This window comes from Lepus europaeus, chromosome 15 (assembly GCF_033115175.1).
Source record: "Lepus europaeus isolate LE1 chromosome 15, mLepTim1.pri, whole genome shotgun sequence".
Lineage (NCBI taxonomy): Eukaryota > Metazoa > Chordata > Mammalia > Lagomorpha > Leporidae > Lepus > Lepus europaeus.
The window spans coordinates 50,673,161-50,691,795 of record NC_084841.1 but is presented as its reverse complement, the minus strand read 5'-3'; positions in this window follow the sequence as shown (position 1 = coordinate 50,691,795).

The following is an 18,635-nucleotide window of genomic DNA, read 5'->3' as shown; positions in this document are numbered from 1 at the left end:
TCTCATCCCCAGAAGATTTTCTACCATAGCTTGAATGTGCTCCTCAAAAGTTTGTGTTAGAAACCTAATTCCTAATATACTAAATTGAAATGTGAGACTTTAGGAGGTGATAGGTCATGAAGTCTCTGCCCACATGGAGAAGTAATCCTATCACAAGAGTGACTTTATTATCATAGGAGGGCATTGGTTATAAAAGCATACTCAGCTCTCTGTTGGAGATGTTTTCTTGTATTTGCTTCATGAGACGTTGAAGCAAAAAGGCCCTCACTGAGTGGGAGTCCCCAACAGTGACTTTCTGTAACTGTAATAAGCCTCTGTTTTTATAAGTTACTTAGTCTCAAGTACTCTGTTAAAGCAGCACAAAACAAAGACATCTTCCCAGTGTAGATAAAGTATGATTCTTACTGCATCCTAACACATCCTAATCCAGTGCCATTTTATTGTAATTGTCAAGGCATGATCTCATGTCTACATTACAAGATATCGAGAGTAGTGATTATTTCATATGGTTTGTTAGAATTTAACCCAACGCCTTAAAATTTAAAAGTGTTTACAATAATCTCATGGGTAAATAGTGCATAAATTAACATACTTTCTGTGGAAGACAGAAAGTCAACTATAAATCATCATTTTCTGTTACTCCTAGAATCAACACATCTACTCTAAGGTAATATCTCTAAATTTGTACTGTTTACATTTTTCTGAGGAAAACTATGACATTAATTGCATCAGCTAGAGATTTTACTCAAAGTTTCTGACTCACAATTTATTTTAATTTGGATAAAATATGTGATTCAAATATCTAAAGTCATGCCACTCTGCAAATGGTATATTTTTTGTACTAATGTTTCTAAAATATTGTCAACATTGGCAAATCATACAATTAGCTTGTACCAAAACCACATACTCAGAATGGGATATGGACAGGGTAGTATTTAAAAATTGTCTAATAAGTTTACATTATTCAGTATTGTTGGTTTAAGTTACCTTGATGATCAAATCAGCAAATATACGTGTTATTTTGAAAGATTGGTCAGTATTCTCATCCACAGCACATAGAGAAAGCTTAAATACTGTTTACATAAATACAGTCTCTAAAATGCAATGATAGTCATATCATTGATTTCTTTCATGTAAATGATTAATGCAGCCAATGGAAAGCCACTCCAAAATTTAGCACAGGCATTTACACCTACTACTCCACAGCAAGCGATCAAGAAGCACTGATCAAGAACACCTACTACATTTCTGGCCCAAATAATGTGAAGTTTTACTCAAGTTGAGTCCCTTACAATATGACTCCAACTGTTCCTGATTATTTTTGTCTTTATGTTTTTAATTTATCAAACACAAGAAATTGCACATATTTATGATGTATGCAGTGTACATATTGTTTAGTATCCAACCAGGTTAAATTCAATTTACCTCTTCAAACAATATTTCCTTATGGTAAAAATATCCAGAATTCTATATTCTAGCTTTTTTAATGAAGATTTATTTATTTATTTATTTATTTGAAAGGCAGAATTAGGAAAAGCAAGAGAGAGAGAGAGAGAGAGAGAGAGAGATTTCCCTCCATCAGTTTAATCTCCAAATGGCCACACTGATTGTTGCTGTGCCAAAATGAAGCCAGAATCCTGGAACTCCATTCAGTTCTCCTAAGTGGTTGCAGGGGCTCCAGCACTTGGGCCATCTTCTGCTTTCCCATACACATTAGCTGGGAGTTGGATTAGAAGTGAAGCAGCTACTTGAACCAGTGCTCATATGGGAGGCCTGCATAGCAGGCAGCAGCTTAACCTGCTGTGTCACAGTGCCTGCCTTAGCTTGTCTTTTCCTTTCTTTTCTTTTTTTTAATCTACAGTCATCCTAGTGTGCCAAAAGATACCTGAACTTCTTATTTGTATCTAGCCATAGTCTAGTAACAATTAGCCTTTCCTCATGCCTGTCCCATCCCTTTCCCCAGTTTCTGTTAACCACTATTATATTTTTTACTTTCATAAGACCACTTTCTTTTAGATTCCATATATAAGCTAGATCATGTGATACTTGTCTTTGTGCCTTTGGATTATTTCACTTGTTCCATCCAAGTTGTGTCAAATGACAAGATTTAATCCTCCTTTATGTCTGAGTAGTAGTCCATTGCATATATGTAGAACAGTTTTTATTTTCTTTTTAATTTTTAAAATGTTAATAAAATTAACAATAGCATGGCAGGCGCCGTGGCTCAACTGGCTAATCCTCTGCCTTGCAGCCCCGGCACACCGGGTTCTAGTCCCGGTCGGGGCGCCGGATTCTGTCCCGGTTGCCCCTCTTCCAGGCCAGCTCTCTGCTATGGCCCAGGAGTGCAGTGGAGGATAGCCCAAGTCCTTGGGCCCTGTACCCCATGGGAAACCAGGAGAAGCACCTGGCTCCTGGCTTTGGATCAGTGCGGTGCACCAGCCGCAGCGCGCCGGCCGCGGCGACCATTGGAGAGTGAACCAATGGCAAAAGGAAGACCTTTCTCTCTGTCTCTCTCTCTCTCACTGTCCACATTGCCTGTCAAAAATTAAAAAAAAAAAAACCACTGAAAAAAAATTAATAATAGCACATACTTCTGGAATACAGTAATGCATTTCATACATGTATACAAGGTGTTGTGATCAAAGCACAGTAATTAATATTTACCCCTCTTTGCTATTACTTTATAATTAAAATCTTGGCTCTCTTCTATTTGCCCAGAAAGCATACAGTAAGTTATTGCAAACTGTAGTCACCTCACTATGCTGTGTGGCACTAGACTTACCCAACCCTCTTTTGGCACCCATTATCTACTCTCCATATCCCCTTCCTCTCTCATTTCTTAGTGTTACTATTCTATGTTCAGAGTGAAGGTTTTTATTTTGATTTTAGCAAACACACATGGGGAGAACATGCATTACTTGTCTTTCATGTTTGGCTTATTTCACTTAACATAATGTCCTCCACTTCCATCTGTTCTCCTGTAAATGGCAGGATCTCATTCTTTTGTATAGTTGAATAATATTCATTGTTTATATACACAGAATAATCTTCATCAAACCATCTGTTGTTGGGCATCTGATTGATAACAGATTGGCTACTGTGAATGTGCTGCAGTAAATATGGTGCATTACATACCATTGAGGTAATGATGTTTCTTGGAAACAACTAAAAAGAACGAATGCATAATTGGAAAGGTGGGAGTGGTCATCTCCAAGCTTTGTATGGGTAAAAAGGGATAAGGAACATAGCTAACTTGCAGGGCAACTGTAAGGATCAGAAATAGTACAGAAAAAGTGTCTATTGGTGACTAATATGGGAGAGGCATTGCTAAAAGGTGGTCACTATTTTCATTATCATTGCTATGGGTTTTCATTTCACAGAAATACAATGCTTGAGCTGAAATTCACTATATATTTTATTCAGCTTTCTTTGAGTAGTGACCAAGTGTTATTTTTCTATTTTTGTGTTCTATTACTTTTAAAATGAGTACAAGAAATCAATTGAATTTCTGTGGGAGGGCAGGGATGAAAAGAGAAGAGCAAATGTATTAAAGTAGGACCCGTTTGCCATGGGTTAGTTCCGTTTGTGTTAAGAACACATTTTTATCACTGTGCTCAGGGATATAATCAGTTAGTGAATGCTCTGATGATTCTGGCTGAAAAACTAGAGCTGCTTGTGGGAAGAAATGAAATGCCACGCTATTCCAGGAGCTCAATAGTCTGGAACAATGACTGGAGGTGCTCATCAGAGTAACAGATGCAGCAGAGGTCGCTCTTGGAGCCTGTCCACTAGTGAACACGTCCAGGCATGGCTGGCAAGTGGGTGAGATGGCCAAGCAATGACACACTTGCAAAAGTGAGAAATCCCCTAGGGGAAAAGGCATCCTTGTGATAGAGGCAGTCAGGCAGACAAGACTGACCCAGGAAGATCTAGTTTTGAAAAGAGGAAAAGAAAAAAAAAAAAACTGAGGACAGCATTGTGTTTTATACATACTTCATATTTTTAATACATGCAATAAATATTCAGCTACACAGAAAGAGGCCTTCTCTTCATTTCTGCATGAATTCATTGTCGCCTTATTGCACAAAGCATTTGTGCATCCAGAAGAGTTTTAGTCTCTCTAGAACTCCTGAGACACAGGTGCAAGAAGTAATTATTGATGGTGCCACATGGAAGAAGGGTGCAAGGGAAGAAGTTAAAGAATCAGATGCTTTGTGGTAGCTGTCAGGAGAATTCAGGAAACAACGAAGAGAAATGCTATATTATAGAGGCCAATGTACTTTGGTAAGTCAGTCAAGTGCAGGCAATATGTATGTCGCATGCATGGCTAAATGTCTCAGATACAGGAGTAAACCTCAGGGATACAGCTTCTCTTTGTAGGTGCTTCCTGTTTTTCCAATCAAATTGTTGAGGATGATCTTACACCGGAGCTGGGGCAGGTTCACCATGTGGCAGCCGTGCAGTTTGTGGCTCCACACTGGGAAATCTGTGCTCTCTTCAGAATGTGTACAAAGCTACCTCTTGTAGGTAGAATTTGAGTGGAGCCTTTTGGAATGATCAGAATGAGACCCCTGTGCATGCCCCATTATAAGGCAAACGTGGAGAACTGAGACTCTGTTTATAATTTGCCAGAGTGTGCTTTCATTTGCCAAGGAGATAGATGTGATAGAAGTGAAAATATGCTTCTCGATTAACTGCTGCATTCTGCAATTCATAGTGAGTTGGTGACAAGGCCATGATTCTGAAGGGCTGCTCCCTGCTGATAACTCCAAGGAAGTGGTACTGAGGTCCATTCCCAAAAGAGTCCACACTATACTGTGGGCACCTTGGCTAAAAGCCCCCCTCAACTTTTCCAAAAGTGCATTAGAACTCTGATGCCGTCTTACAACTTTTTCTACCGAACTTCCCTTTCTTTCTCTCTTGTGCATCAGTGGACATATTTCTTGATCATATGGCTTTGCTGGTCTGTGGCTCCATCCTCTCCCTCTCATTTTACCCCACAGACAATGTCCTCAAATTATTGGATGCTTAATCATATCTTGGCATATACTTCTCAGGGAACTCAAAGCAACACATGGAGTAAGTGAAAATATTTTCAGTACTTGCCTCTGGTAAAACTGGAAAGTAAATGGAGATGTGACAAGCAAAATAGAGCTCTGATCATACCCCATGGTAGTGTTCAGTACATTAAGAACTAGGTTTCAATGCTTTTCTCCTATAGCAAAATTCTTGTACATCCATCAGATTTCAGCTATAGCAGTGAAGTACATTGCAAGCTAAACGTCTCCAATCTCTGGGTTTTCTTGAAGCTGTGGAATCTTCCTAGAGAGGTAGGGAAAGTGGATATTCTAGGAAACCAACACTCATGGGGAAAATGTCAACTAGTAGAATCACATATAAATGAATACATGTCCCAGCACCCTCCCACCTTTACACAGATAGTTGTGATAGGCATTCTGTGTGCTCCTCAGAGTTTCCCATAGAAGTAACATTTCTCGCCTTAACAGCAAAACATGCAGTTTTGACTCAGTTCCTTCTCTCTCCTACTCTGTTCCATCCTTTACTCCTGCATTCTAGGATACATGCCAAATAAAGTACCGGCACCAGAGTCTTTGTCTCAGGTTCTGCTTCAAGAGAACTCAAAGCAAGAAATAACCTCTATGAAATGAGATTTGAAGGTGATGTGCTACTTCCAGCATTATTACTCCACTCAGCAGGTGCTTTACCTTTCCCCATCCCAAGACTCAGCAGCAAATTATGACACATGTAGGGCCTGCCAAATTGCTCTGTACCTGTGAGTTCCCGTGCCTGACTTATTGGAATGAGGATAAGGAAAAAAGCTCGCCTTCTAGAATAGTTTGTGCATTGTCAAGAATAAGGAAGTTTCCCAATACATTTTTAACCCATAAGCAAAAGAATGAGGCAAAAGAATGAATAAAATAATATTTTAAGTAGAATAAAAAGGAGGGCATGAATGTGAGGGCATTAATGTTTCTGTGTTATCCTGAATATATGTGACACTGTAATGACCAGCTGCAATTATTAAGCTTTGTAATAATTGTATATATTTTATACTATAATTAAAACAAACATTCAACTGAACTATTAAGGGAATGCTGTTATCCTAGAAAATTCTCTCCCCTATCTAATCTGAATCCAGAGTTACATCTACCATGTAGAATTTTAAAATGGAAGGGAAAGAAATTTAGCACCACCAGGTCTTACTGTACAGGCTAGGACAGCACTGTCTTCTTTGATCTTTATTAAACTACAGTGTAGCAAAGTCAGTTACTATTTCCATTTGGAAGGTAAAGAAATTAAAACTGGTTCCACGGCTCAATAGGCTAATCCTCCGCTTGCGGCGCCAGCACACCGGGTTCTAGTCCCGGTCGGGGCGCCAGAGTCTGTCCCGGTTGCCCCTCTTCCAGGCCAGCTCTCTGCTGTGGCCCAGGAGTGCAGTGGAGGATGGCCCAAGTGCTTGGGCCCTGCACCCCATAGGAGACCAGGAGAAGCACCTGGCTCCTGCCTTCGGATCAGTGCACCACCCGCAGTGCAGCGGCCATTGGAGGGTGAACCAATGGAAAAAGGAAGATCTTTGTCTCTCTCTCTCACTGTCCACTCTGCCTGTAAAATAAATAAATAAATTAATTAATTAAATAAAATTAAAAACTTTAAAAGTCAAAATTAACCACTGAAATGAAAAAAAAAAAGTCTAAAGGTGAATATTTGAATTCACATACCCAAAATAATAATCTAAGGATTTTTTCCCTTGGACTTGACACACATATCATAGCATTATCATCATTCTTTTAGCTATCCTAGGATAAAATGACAGATCCCATAAAGGAATGAAAGTCAGCATACTTTTTATCATAATATCAAATACCTCGTACATTAGGAGGGGCAAATTCTGGAATGAAAGTTATTTTTACTGAAGATATTTTAAAAATAAAGCAAAAATCCAGAAATTACATTTCATCAGCATTAATTTTTATCTATGAACATAGTTTCAAAATAAAAAAGTGATCTTTATAAATTTAAAAATCAATTACTATAGAATATTACAAAGTTACAGATTATGAAAGATTAATATGATAAAGTAAGCAAAATATTACTGAACACATATCCATGTTACTCTATTTTTGTTTCTTTGAATGCGCTCCTTTGTTATAACCCTTTCCCTATCAAATCTGTCTCTAATATCACAACTAACAAGTTCCATCTAATTAAAAACATGCAAAAATATACAATAAATAGATTCATGCTTTTTTTAACATATGCAGTATTTATAATGATTGACCAAGTGTCCAAATCAAATAGGAAGTCTCAAAAGATTCAATAATCTTTAAAACAGGTATGTTGTACATGGAAAAAATGGAAAATTAAAATCAAGTAACTTGGGTTCTGATTATTGAACTGAAGACATTCGTTAACATTATGTAACAGCATTGTGGCTGACAATCAGCCGTTCAGAGGCATTTTTTATTGTCTTAGAGTTGCTGGAAAAAACTGTATTACTTGCCTGAGAGTTCCTCCCTGAGAATATGAGATAAGAGAGTGCTTCAAAAAGCTTATAGAAACAAGAATTACGTGACTTTTTGGTGCAAAAACGTTGAAATCCATGTATATTTTTTTCACAATGTGCTTTCTCTGAATATTTTGAAGCTCTCTCATATAGTAAGGACCATTGGGAAAGAACAATATTATTTTGGCAAACAAAATGAGTATTATGATAACTCATGGATTAATAAAGACATTTCACAAAAAGTCGAATATTTAGAACTGAATGAAAAAAAGAAGCATTTTATTAAAACTTACATGGAATTACCAAAGTAATAATATGGCTTAATTTAAGAAAATAAAAGCAAATTATGTGTATGTTCAATTCAAAAAGCAAAAATTCAGACAGAACGTCTCTAAGTTTAAACAGAAAAAAAAAATGAAACTTTAATTAGCTAATTAATGAAATAGAAAAAAATTTCAATACCAGTAATCAATCAATACAAAAATAAACTTTTGAAAAATGAATGCAAGAAACATATCCACAATAAGGCTACTCAATGAATAAAAGAAGAAATAAATGAACAGCAGAAAGAGAAAATAGTACACATAAGCCATAAATGCATTTAATGTTTTGAATTAGCCAGATATTTTTCATATTAGAATTCTCTAAATATTTCGCATCAATATATATGGAATACCTCGCATGCAAAATGTTTCCTATTTCAGAAAATAGCAAGATAAAACAATGGACACTACACCTTACTCAATTTTATCATAAACATCTTAATTCCAATCAAGGAATAATAAGAAATGAAAATGTAGACTGTATCACTATGGACATGGTAGCATAAATTCTGAATGTTAGATTTAATCAGTGTCTGACAGGAATGATCAGGTCCAATTTACTTAGTTTGGGAATTAAAAGAATTTTGGGGTACAAAAAATTTGAAGTCCATGCATAGTTCTTTCTCAGTTTTCCTTTTATTGACACATAATTATACACACACAGTATAGTGTGTTTTGATATATGTATATATTGCATACTAATCTAATTAGGGTAATTCGCATACCTATCACCTCAAAATATATCACCTCTTTGTAGTGAGAACCTTAAAAATCTCTCCTCTAGAAATTTTGAAGTATACATTTTGTTAACTATACTCATTTTTCTGTGCAATGGAATACCAGTATTTGACCCTTTTATATAATTGTACCCATGGTACTCCCTGAATGAACCTCTCCCCATTCTCACTACCTACCCTCCTACCCCAAGCCTACCCTCAGCTTCTCTCAACTTCTATAAGATAACTACTCTCAATTTCTATAAGATCAACTTTTTTGGAGTCCACACATGAATGAGATAATTCAGCATTTGCACCTCTGGCTTATATCACCAAATATTAGGTGACAACTCTTCATCCAAATGACAGGTTTTCAACCTTTTCAATGCATGAATAATACTTCATTAAATGTATTTATCATAGTACCTTTATTCATCTGTTAATGGACACTTAGTTTGATTCCATAGCTTGATTAATGTGAACAGTGCCACAACATGTCTTTCACAGACTTCTTTAGATGTATTCTCAATAATGAAATTTCTACATAATAGAATGGCTTTTTTGAGTGGCTTTATTTTTAATATTTTTAAGGGTGTTAAGCAAGTTTATGCCAACAATTTTCTCTTCTTCTCCTGGAATGGCCAGAATGTGATTGTTTGACCATTTGATGGTGCCACCAAAGTCTCCAAGGCTTTCTTAATGCTTTTTAGGTTTTTTTTTTTTCCCACTAACTGGATTATTCAAAAAAAAATATTTCTTCAAAGTCAGAAAATATTGCTTCTGTTTAATTCTCTTATTAAGGATGTCACCTGCATTTTTAGTTTCATATATTGATATTTTAGTTCCAAGAATTCTGATTAGTTTCTTTTTATTATCTCAATCTCATTGCTGAACGTCTTATTAATATTGTGAACTGTCTTCCTAATGTTATGGGGTTTTCTTTACTCTCTTGTATCTCATTGAGTTACCTTAAAATTATTCTCTTAAATTTTGTATCTAGTATTTAATCAATTTTTATTTTTTGTGGTTTGAGAGTTTTGTTCTTTTACAGCTGTCATGTTACCATGTTTTTTTCATATATCCTATGACCTTGTATTGTTGTTTTTGGTTGTTATTTATTTGAAAGTCAAAATACACAGTTATATTTTACACCCACTTGCTCATTCCCGGAATGTTCCCACCAGTCATGGCTGAACAGAGTTGAAGCCAGGAGCTGGGAACTTGATCTGGGTTTTGAACGTGTGTGACAATGACCAAATACTTGAGCCATCACTTGCTGCTCTCCAGGGTGTGCATTAGCAGGTAGCTGTAATCAGCAGTGGAGCCAGAACTTCAATTAGAGCACTCTGACATGATATACCAGCATTCTAAAAGCTGTGACAAATGTTCAACCATGCATTGGTTACAAGGCATCTGATGTGTTATGTGGAGGAGGTTGGATTCGGAGAGGCCTAGAGTAACTTACTGAAGCCTACCTCGAGTTTAAAGACCTGCCTCTAAGTTTTAAAATCCTAGCAATCACTGAGGTGGTATAATAGGATTGGCTAAAACCCTTTTGCATCACATCACCCCACCCCTTGCCTGCACCACTCTACCGCAGCTATATAAACACTTCCCTCTTACAATAAAGTGAGATCCTGCTTCAGCTCGACTCTGCACCATGTCTGATTGTCCCCCGGGGTTTGGAGAGGCTGAGTGGCGGGTGGCGCACTCCCCCTGCTCAGCCAAGGCAAGCTGCAGGAAGCCTGCCTAATTCTCTGGAGGTGATGAGGAAGAGTCACCGTAGCTGGTGCCCTGTGTGAGGAACAAACAGAACGTTCAGCTGAGGCCAAGCAGTCTTTTGGGGTAAGAGAAACCCTCAGGCATGGGTAATGCAACTTCAGCCAAGAATGAGCCAGCCCTGAAAGCCCTACGGCTTATGCTCAGGTCCAGAGGCTTGGAACTCGGATAGCTCATCATTTCAGACTTGGAAAACCATCGTCTTCATCGCCCCTTGGGTGCCCAGCACTAACCTCTTTTCCTGGACCACATGGTCAAGGGTTGAGAAAATAGCCATAGAGAGAAACATCTGGGGATTGCCCCTCTGCTGGGGTTCTTCCCTACCGACTTGGCTCTCGAAGTCTCATTTCACCTGGAGAGCTTGTCCCCCGCCCCCATAAGGGAAAAAGGCAGTAAAGCTTCCTCCCTAGCCTGCAGAGACACAGATAAGGCATTCTCCCAACAACAGGGAGATGATAAGGGCTTTGTGTTGGGAGCTGTGGATCCTGTTCAGCCATCCCCTTAGCCCCCGAAGGTGGGCTGGATCAGTTGTCCACCACAGATGGAGAGCACAGGGAGGAGAAAGCCTGGGCTGACTTTAGCAAACAGCAAGCAGCTCTGAGCCCGACAGAGATAGGGGAGGGGGAGGCGAGAGTAAATGCACCCATGGCTCCTCCTCCCCCAGGAGGGGCGCAGGAACAAAGGAAACTTCCTCCTCCCTATGTTCCACATGTGGTTGCTGAGGTGAGGACGAGGGCCAGTTCCCCTTATGCAGCTGCAAGGGAGGACCTCAAGTCATGGCGCGACCTGAAAGAGGATTGGGTGTGTGCGTTGGATTGCCCCCATCCTTCTCCTTGGGCAGGAGGGGCCGATTCACAACCACCACCAACTAAAATCCAGGCCTTTCCAGTCAACTTAGAGCCTGGGGAGAGCCAGGCCGCAAGCATGGTACCCATGGCAGGTTAAGGACCTCAAGGAACTCCGCAAGGCGGTTGCTGAGGACGAGGATGGCCATGGATGCTTAGTCTCCTTCAGGATATAACATATCACCCCTGAATGTCTAAGGATTGGCTTGACTGCGTAAAAGCTACCCTCAGTGGCCCACCATTCATTAAATGGGTGGCATATTACAAGGAGGAATGCAGGACTCGGGCTGAAGCTAATAGGCAGGCACAACTGGAAGGTTTCACTACTGGCATTCAACAAGCTGTGGTAGCTGCCCTATATTGGGACCAGGTTAGGCAAATGGAATGATGGCCTGGCAAAAGTTGGACGAGGGACCAACAGAGTCACCCCTGGCAGGAGTTAGACAAAAGCTTGGCGAACCCCTCGTGGACTTCATCAATAGGGTGGAACAAAGTGTTAAACGTAAGTTCCCTGCGGGAAACCTTAGGGAACAGTTTGTAAAGCTGATGGTAAGGGATGAATGCGGATCATTGCACAGCCTGTGCAGGGCTGAGGGACGCCTCACTTAGCTGGTGGGTGGCAGCATCACAGAATGTGGGCACACAACAACACCAGACCAAAAACTTGGCCATGGCCCTTCAGATGCAAACCACTGCCTTGACTGAGGTGCTCACCCAGGCCCTTGCCATAAGGGAAGGGGGAATCTGTGAAATCCCCTGGGGCCTGCTTCCAGTGCAGACAGCAAGGTCACTTTAAAAAAGATTGTCTGTACCCCATGGGAGACCAGGATAAGAACCTGGCTCCTGCCATCGGAACAGCGCGGTGCGCCGGCCGCAGCGCGCTACCGCGGCGGCCATTGGAGGGTGAACCAACGGCAAAAGGAAGACCTTTCTCTCTGTCTCTCTCTCACTGTCCACTCTGCCTGTCAAAAAAAAAAAAAAAAAAGATTGTCTGCAACAAAAGACCCAGCGCGGCCTCAAGCCACCACACCTCCAATCACAGAGGGCCTAGTGCCACCATCTTGTGAACAGCCTGCCTACCCAACCCCACGGCCAGTCCTACTACGCCCCGACGTGTGCAGTCTTCCCTGTAAATGGGGGACCACGGCCTTTCTCTGCACTCTCCTCCAGTCAACGTGGCCTGCCGCACCCACACAGGCGTGGCCAGGTATCTCTAGGAAGAGCACTCACTAGAGCTGCTTTTTTTTTTTTCTCCTCATTTCCAATTCAGTGCCCTCCTCACTAGGAGGAGGGAAGGGAAAGTGCCTTTGGCTACTACTGGCCTTACCTAAGGGAACAAGAACCTCAATCCATTAATCCTTTCCAACCTGATGGGTCTTTCTCTTTGCAGTTAATGGAAACCTACGCAATGGGCTCCTATGCTGATGATCAGCTCATTTCTGTGCTGCTATAGCTAACTTATCTGATGAGAGTTTGCATGTGTCTCGAAGGTTTCACGTTTTATTGGATTTGTCTGTCTTTAATGTTTGAGTGATTACCTAACTCTGATCAGATCTACCCCACAGCCTTGGTTAAAATGCTCAGGTTAAACGTACTAATTTTTGGCTAAGCAGTTTGACTCTCTGACAGTTTAAATTCTAAATGGAGCCTTCCAACTTTGGGGCTTCCAGTCAGATCCCTGGAACTCTCAAAGGATGAGACTCTAACTTTGTTAAAGTAACAGCTGTTTGAGTCAATTCAAATTATTCAAAGTGTATTAAAATTTTGTAAATGATGTCAGACCTATGTTGTATTCATGTTTTTGCTTTCCAGCTAAAGTGGCCTTATATTCTGTGTATACAAGCCTTTACATGTTGTTGATATGCTTTAAACTTGTTTCTTTTACAGATCTGTTTTTGCAAAAAAAACTGTAACAACTCTTTTGAACAGTGTCTTAATGATCACTCTGCCATTTCTAGAGTTAGGTCCTGTAAGCTCTTTTTGACTCTGTTAATTAGTTCTAAGTTATGTGATGCTTTTGTGTGCTGACTCTTATGTTCAAGGTTTTTTATTTCTGGTTTATTCAACAACAAGAGACATAAAATTCATGTTCTGCCAAGGTAACCTATTGTACACTTAGTGTCTCTGTTAAGCTCAGATTAATAAAAAAGCATTAAGTCTTAAAAAGCTATGTTAAATATCATTAGATCTGGTCTAAAGGTGTTGAAATCACCCTAATTAAATAAATGGCTGTTGTTTCAGAATGTTAAGGAATTCTATTCTAACCAGATACTCTAAGTTCTCTTGGCACCTTTAACAAACTTTTTAAAAATCAAAGTTCTAAATTCTCTAAACTTTTGGTATCTCCAAAAGGGCCCCCAGAGATGTCAAAAGATATATCTCTCTACAATTTGGGACATGCTCAATCGGACTTGCCCCAAATGGTAGAGTTAGAAACATATCAGGGGATTCCAATTCAATCCCATCAAGGTGGCATGTACCAATGCCATCCCACTAGTCCAAGTGATCAATTTCAGTTCACAATTGATCACACTGATAGGTCTAAGAGTCAAAGGGATCACACAAACAAGACTAGTGTCTGCTAATACTGACTGATAGAATTAAAAAAAAAAAAAAGGAGAGAACGATCCAACATGGGAAGCAGGATACACAGCAGACTCCCAGAATGGCAGATGTCCTAAACAACAGAATCAGCCCTTAAGGCATTCGGATCCAGCTGAAAAGCCCTTGAGAGTATTTCAGGCATGGAAAGCCAAGACACTCTGGAAAAAGAAAGGAAGAAATGACCTAAATGAGAGATCTCTGCAAGTGAAATCCCAGTGGAAAGAACAGGTCATCAAGGAAGGAGGTACCTTTCTCTGAAGGGAGGAGAGAACTTCCACTTTGACTATGACCTTGTCTAAATATGATCAGAGTCGTTGAACTCAAAAGGCTTCCATAGCCTTGGCAACTCATGACAAGAGCCTAGGGTGATAACTGATGCCATAAACAAGAGTGTCAATTTGTTGGGTCAACAACGGGAGTCACTGTGCACATACTCCTCATGTAGGATCTCTGTCCTTAATGTGCTGTACATTGTGATTTAATGCTATAACTAGTACTCAAAGAGTATTTTTCACTTTATGTTCTGTGTGGGTGCAAACTGTTGAAATCTTTACTTAATATATACTAAACTGATCTTCTTTATATAAAGATAATTGAAAATGAATCTTGATGTGAATGGAAGGGGAGAGGGAGTGGGAGAGGGGAAGGTTGCGGGTGGGAGGGAAGTTATTGGGGGGAAAGCCATTGTAATCCATAAGCTGTACTTTGGAAATTTATATGCATTAAATAAAAGTTTAAAAAAGGATATATCTCTCATATTACAGAGATAATAACCAATCATTATGTTTAGATTAAAAGTGCTGCCCAGATGTAAAATGATTCAACACTCTACTAAAATTCCTCACAACCCACAAGGACAGGCTATTGTGAAAAGAAACCATCAATGCCTCAAGAACCAGTTATTAAAACAAAAAGGGGGCATGGCTACCCCCCATATACAGTTACATAAGGCCTTGTTTACCATCAATATTTAAAATTTTTCAATAGGATCAAAGGAGTCAAGGTTCCAAAAACACTGGGGACATTTAACCCCTAAACAACAGATTTTCGTTAGATGGAGAGACCCTCTCACCCGACTCTAGAGAGGGCCTGACCCGCTGATTCAGCTGGGAAGAGGATTTGGCTGTGTGTTTCCCATAGGGGAGTTGACTCTGATTTAGATACCTGCCAGAAATATCAGGCCTATGCCTGATACAAGTAACAACCCACCCAGGGAGCAGTTTGCCCCCGAGGGAGATCCCCTTGTCTTCCTTCTTCCAGAAACGGACAGAGATCCAGAGGCAGGTGATGATGTGGATGCTACTCTTCACTTTGATCCTGACAATAAGTGCCCAGCCCAATGATGGGGGATTGGATGACCCAAACAGAATCATCAAAACACTCCAGGAGGACCTGGAAAAAAAAACAAAGAGAACTCCAAGAAAGCCCCTTTTGGACGGGCCTTAACGGACTCCTGCCCAACCTCCTCCTTCATCTTGGACCGCTTCTTGCCCTGCTTTTAATCCTTGCTATTGGCCTATGCATAATGAATAGGGTTATACAGTTTATACAACAGTGCATAGAGGCAATAAGGGTGAGACAGGTTGAGGTTCACTACCAGAGGCTGGTAACCACAGAGGGCTATAATCTCCTGAACTGGGGAAGTGCCCTCGGTGCTCTCCACATTACCAATGATGGTTAAGATTCCCGATGGACCGGAACAACCTAAGACAGGTGGTGGAGAAGGTTCACCATGCTCCCATAATTACACGTCATGGGACACCCCACGACAGGCAAAGCACTCAGTGTCCTCTACCAACCTAAGACAGGGCTCATGGCCAAGCTGCTTGGGTAACCAATGATGGGTAAGGAAAAGGATGGCTGGGGGCAACCTAAGACAGAAATCACGTGTTAAAACAAAAAGGGAGAGCTGTGGGGGAGGCTGGATCCAGAGAGGCCTAGAGTAACTTCCTGGAGCCTGCCTTGAGTTTAACGACCTGTCTCTAAGTTTTGAAATCCTAGCAATCACTGAGGTGGTATAATAGGATTGGCTAAAACCCTTTTGCATCACATCACCCCACCCCTTACCCACACTGCTCTGTTCTGCAGCTATGTAAACACTTCCCTCTTACAATAAAGTGAGATCCTGCTTCAACTCGACTCCGCACCATGTCTGATTGTCCCCCGGGGTTTGGGGAGGCTGAGTGGCGGGTGGCGCACTCCCCCTCCTCAGCCAAGGCAAGCTGTGGGCAGCCTGCCTAATTCTCTGGAGGTGACGAGGAAGAGTCACGGCAGTGTCAATTGTTTCTGTCAGTTATACACAGTGGCTTTCATAGTAAAAGACTTCATGCTGGCAGTGTGACCTAAAACAGGGGTTCAATATGCTCATCGGCTTTTATTTTCAGGTAGGCATGGCATCCTCATCTATAATCATTGGTGGTGATTTCTGCAGGTATTTCAAGTGGCTTAGGCTGTAACAGTGGTAGAATCACATAATCAGTTGGGATGCTGCACCCTTAAGTTGGGCAGGTACACCAAAAGCTCTGTGTGCAAATTGGCTATAGGTATGGCATCCTGTTAGTTTCTGTGGGCTGTATACTGATCTCCTTGGGGAAATCTGCTCAAATGCTTCCTTTGGCTAAGGGTGGGTGTACAAGGCTGAGAATTTGTTTTCAGGGCCCAAATGGGCCAAAATTCTGAGAATCAGCTGTTCACAGAAGCATGGGCAGGGCTTCCCAGCTGCTTCTCAGGGACCACAGTATGCTGAGCCACACAGGAAGGTACATGGTAGTTTGCAACTTGGTAAATGGGGTAGCCAGATGCTTCCCTAGAGCCCTGTGGGCCAAGCCTCTCAGGACTGGCTTTCCTCTTGCTTTTCAGTGCTGATGGTGCATGACTAAGGGCTCATGGCTGCTATTGGAGCAGCAGGATTGTAAGTAGGGCTGCTCAGTTTTTTCTGGGGGTCTTTACAGACTGAGATGCTAAAGGCGTTCCACCAACATTCTTCATGGAGTTTTAGGAAGGTAAGCAGGTCCTCCTTGCTGGCTTACAGGGCTAGGTATGTGGGACAGCTGAGAGATCAGTTTGGCTCTTTGAGGCTTGTAGTGCATGCTAGGTTCTTGATCCTGGATAATGCAGCAGTGTGGTAACTTAGCAGTTCCACAAACTGGGCTTGAGGCTTGCAAAGTCCCTAGGGGTTCTCAAACAGCGGGAAAAAAAGCCTCAGTATCTTCACCTTGAATAGGGATGGCTGGAGACTTTTTGCTTACCTTTTTGCCACCAAGGAAAGCCCCTCTTGGTTCAGTTTGAAGTCCTGGCTATACTTGATTTTAGCTTCCTGTTAATCTGCACCCTGGAAAGCAGCAGGTGATGGCTCAAGTATTTGGATCACTCACACATATGGGAGACCAATACTGAGTTCTCAGTACTGGCTTTGACCTGGTCCTCTCGGCAATTCCGAGTATTTGGGAAATGGACCAGCTATTGGAGCTTTGTCTGTCCATTTGTGTGTGTCCCTGTAATCTGATCTTCAGAGAAAAATAGATGCTGTGTGTTTAGTTCCCTTCTTTGTGAGGCTGTTGTATGTTTCCTTGGTCTACAAGGCCTAGTCCTGTGCTCACTCACCTATGTTTACTCCCCAGATGAGATGTTACTCCATACTGTGCTGCACAAGGTTGAGTGAGGGTTGTTGGAAGCACTTCCTTGACTACCTGGCTAATGCAGTTCCAAGAGGCTCAGTCTGTGGGTGCTGATGTGGAAGCAGGAGCTGTGGGGCTCCATAGCTCTTCCCTATCTGAGTTTCACCATTGTTAGCCTGGTACTGGCCCTAATACTAATACTTAAACTTACTCCTCTCACCCTCTTCCAAGTGGGAGGTGTCTCCAAGCTTTGCTGCTTGGAGTTGGAGGGATGATTCATGAAAATCTTTCCTTTCTGTGAATTTAGTGTATCTTCTCTTGGTAACACACTAACACTAAGAACTACGGTCTCTTGCCTAGCTTCCCTAGCTCTTGCAAAGGTAGATTGGTACAAAAATAGTCATTGAAATTGGTATCTCTGTGGGAATACAGTTGGTGGAGCATCTTACTCAGTAGCCAACTTTTTCTACCTGCAATTTACCTTTATAATTCAAAAACAGTTCAGCCTGAAAAAAGTTAAGTAATATAATTACACATTAATAGAGTATGTTCATTATAGTATCCATTCCATATTCAGTACTTTTATGAATTTCTAAAAATCTCTCAGAAATATGGGAATAGAAAAAATCTAATCTGATAAAGAGTATGTGCTAAAAATGTAAAGATTATTTACAAGAAACTTTAGAAATATTTCCTGGGTGAATATTTGGGCCTAGTGAAGTTCTAGCTACACTTGTCATTCCAGATTCCTGCTAATGTATACCCTGGACTATGACCCTATCGGAATAAGATCAAAGTCGGCGAACTCTAAAGGCTTCCATAGCCCTGGCAACTCATGACTAGAGCCTAGGGAGATTACTGATGCCATGAACAGGAGTGTCAAATTGTTAAGTCAGCAACAGGAGTCACTGTGTACTTACATCCCATGTGGGATATGTCCTTAATGTGTTATCTAATGTGCAGTGATGCTATAACTAGTACTGAAACAGTAATTTTTACACTTTGTGTTTCTGCGTGGGTACAAACTGATGTGATCTTTACTAATTATATACTGAATCGATCTTCTGTATATAAAGATAATTGGAAATGACAAAAAAAAACACAAAACCCTGGTGTTAAATTGGAAATGGCATAGAAAATTAATTAATTTTTTTAAAAAAAATTATGTAGGATCTCTGCCTTTAATGTGCTATATAATGTTATTTAATGCTATAACTAGTACTCCA